This window comes from Arachis duranensis, chromosome 2, assembly GCF_000817695.3.
Source record: "Arachis duranensis cultivar V14167 chromosome 2, aradu.V14167.gnm2.J7QH, whole genome shotgun sequence".
NCBI lineage: Eukaryota > Viridiplantae > Streptophyta > Magnoliopsida > Fabales > Fabaceae > Arachis > Arachis duranensis.
Window position 1 is genome coordinate 75,602,817 of NC_029773.3, and position 3,547 is coordinate 75,606,363.

At 31.5% G+C, this 3,547-nt stretch overlaps 1 long non-coding RNA gene across 1 annotated transcript; it reads left to right on the forward strand.

Annotated features, from left to right (window-relative positions):
- The first annotated feature begins 1,421 nt into the window (after window positions 1–1,421).
- LOC107475124 (uncharacterized) lies at window positions 1,422–2,862 on the forward strand. Its single transcript, XR_001589442.3, has 3 exons — window positions 1,422–1,831; window positions 2,273–2,350; window positions 2,615–2,862. It is a non-coding gene; the product is annotated as an uncharacterized LOC107475124 (long non-coding RNA).
- The last annotated feature ends 685 nt before the right edge of the window (window positions 2,863–3,547 follow it).

The window sequence follows — 3,547 nt, forward strand, 5'->3', positions numbered from 1 at the left end:
GACCCTAACCGATGCAAAATTTTCTCCATTTTAATCAGATAATATAATATGTGTAAAATAGTCATCAATTTTCGCTAATGTGCATATATATGTATTGAGAAAAAAAATTCTTTTTGGTTTTAAATATGCATGAGTCATCCAGTGTCATACTCATATCACACACCTATAAATAATCTACCAATTTGATTTTCTTTTGATATTTAATTTTATTTTATTTTCTAGTCATATCCTTGTTCGTTACCATCTCTCTCTCTCTCCGCAGATGTTGATTTAATTTAATTTAATTCAAACAAGAAATTAAATGAGAGGCTTAGATTTGAAGTAACACAAGTAGAAAGCAAGGAGACAGATTAAGCAACATCCCGGATCCAGAACAGGACATTATATATAGTACTATTAATTATGTTAATTAATTAAATAGAGGAACTAGCTACTTGATTGCAAAAGATAACTATATATAATGTATGAAGCAGGTATACATGAATGTCTTTTCTAATTTGTCTATTAAGTAGAAAAGAATAATTATTGATAGTGTTAGTTTTAAATAGCAACAAGTAGCGGACAAATACAATTATTCATATTTTTTTTTAAGTTAAACTAGTTCTAGTATTTCTAAATATGAATTGTCAAGATTACTTTTGATTACCTGTTTTTCTTTTATTTTGATTTATAAAGTACGATGCTTTACTTCAATTGAAATTAATCTGTAATTTTATTTAATTTGAATACGTTCAACACAGTATATACTTTTTCTATTAATAAAAAAAAAAAAACTCTACAAATGAAGTGAATTTGAAGTAAATAATAAAATAAAACATTAATTAAGCAAGCAAGGTAGCCGAAATTTTGAAATTTTTTTAATTTCTTTTAAAGCTAATATTTTCCCCATATACTTTCCTATTTAAATTATTATTATTATTGGTTTTTAATTATGGGTTCTAATTCAATTTAAATTCGATTCATATAGTAATAGACAAACTCAAAAAAGTAAATTAACACTTAATTAATTAATTACGATATAACCTACACAAACGGTGGTCTAAGTAAAAGCAAGTTTAGATTTAATAAAATCCACGCGAGTTTTTATTATAACTTTCACTACAAGAAAAATACCCATTCAGCCACACTTTTTTTAAGCTATATTTGAAAAGCGTAGCCTATTCATAGAATAGGCTACGCTTTTCTCCGTGTTGCCTTTTTATAAGAGAAAAGGATACACAAATGCGGCATCATTTAAAAAGCGTAGCCTCAGGTATTATAGAAATCACTTATAAAGCGTAGCCGTAAGTTGATATCTATAGGTTCACTTTTCATATCAAAGGAGACGCTTTTTGAAAGTAGCCTATTTATTAAGTTTTGGGTACGCTTTTAAAATGATGCCTAATAAGCGCTTTTTCCTCTTTTTTTTTTTCAATCCAAAGCAAACTCACAACACTTAGTGAAATTTTCGTTCCCTCCAAAGCTCATTATCCCCTTTCTGAAACTCACAACACTTGGTAAATCACAGCGCCTTTATCCCCTTTCTGGAACCACATGAATCACAGCGCCTTTGTTCCCTCCAAAGCTCATCACTCATCATCGCGAAGAACCCTCGCTCATCACCCAGTCACCACTCACCGCCAGTCACCACCCACCACTCACCACATCGCTGTGCCGCTCACCGGCTCACCACTCACCAGCTCACACTCTCATCCTCACTCAACACACACAAAAGAGGAAAAAAAATCAGAAAAGTGGAGAATGGGAAGAAGAAGAGAAGAAGAGGGGAGAGGGAAAGGAAGGAGAGGACGATTTATGCTTAGACCTTGTAAGCCTGGAAGCTACGACTAAGGTGATGATTTATGCTTGGTTGAAAAAAGAAAATTATTCAACTGCTAATTGCTAGTTTGGTTGGTTTATTGGTTCTGTTTCACTTTGTTCCCCTGTAAAACTGAGCACATATCTCCTCCTCTGACTTCTTGCAATGATATGTGTGTCACATGAATTAAGAGTTAACTCACACTTTAGAAGTATGCTATTACTGATCAATGCTATTACATGAATTAAAAAAATAATAATTATTTAAAAGTTTCAAAACATTATCATCTGTGTGTTCTATTTCATTGAGTATAAAAGCTAACTCTCCCTCTTGTTCATAATATGATACGTTCATAACATGATAATAATATATTAAAATTTTAGTTTTTAAGTGCTAGTCCTAATCATGTTCTATATGTTGCTGCTGCATGTAGTAGTAGTAGTTGGAGTAATAATTCAAAATTGGCTTGTGTAGGAGAGTTCAACTTTTCAAATGTGAAGAGAATAGGGAAACTTTGTGGCAACAGTTCTGATTTTGGCATTGTGGTGGGAGGTAGGGGATTTTTGTCTAGTTACTAGGGTGATGATTTTTTAAATTATAGCTCTTTATCTTATGGTTTATAGCTTATGCTTTTTTGATCTTTGAATTCTAATTTTGGATTTGTGAAACACTATTATGCATTGGTGAAACTTGTACACGGTATAGAAAGGATTAATGATATCAGTCATTGATAGTTTTGAGTTTGGTTTTTAATTTTTATAATCGCGAATGTTATTATAAATATTTTTCTAATTACTTTTCTATATAATTATGCAGGATAATATTGAGGATGATGATAATGAAGATTAAGTTGATTATTATTGTGGTTTATTGGCTAAGATAGAGTAGTGTTGGGAATGGATACATGTATAGTTGACTAATGACTTCTATTAGAAGATACTTATGTAGGATATAATATTTTAGTTTTTTTATAGAGTATTAGTAGTAAATTCTAAGGGATATCATAGTTATTTTGATATGGCTATGTTTATTTTAATATGAGATGTATGAATATTTAAAATTAACATTATTTTAGTAAGAGGGACCTAAGGCTACACTTATAAAAAGTAGCCATGGAATATAATGTGGCTACGCTTGACAAGTGATGCAATAGTGTTGAAAAGCGTAGCCTATTCTAGTAAAAATAGAAGTTGAAAAGCGTAGCCTTTGGTCCTGCACAGCATCACTTGAAAAGCGTAGCCTATTCCCAAATGTCAAAAGCGTAGCCTTTGGTGCAGAAAAGCGTAGCCTTTGAGAATAGGCAACGGCTGAATAGAAATCACCCCAAAAAACGTAGTCGTAGCCCAAAAAGCGTAGTCGTAGCCTAAGGCATCATTTTTTTTCACTTTTGGCTACACTTTTCAAATGTACCTGAATGGCTGTTTTTCTTGTAGTGTTTATAAACCTCCGCGCGACTTGCATATAGGAGAGGAACTTCTCCCGCTAATAAGACATGGGAAGGTGGAGGAGATAAGGTAGGAGAGATAAGGGTAGGAAATTTTGGAATATTCATGCACTCATCAATGTCGATTATTATTTGGAGAAATTCAAATGAATTATACTCTTTGATGTAGAAATTATTAGGGTTAACCATTTTTATTAGAGAAAGTATGAGGAGCCAATGAAATACTTGACAAATAATCTATTGTCTTTTTAACGAAATCCTTTTTGTTATTATTTAATCAGTATAAATATTAAAATATTTTTAAT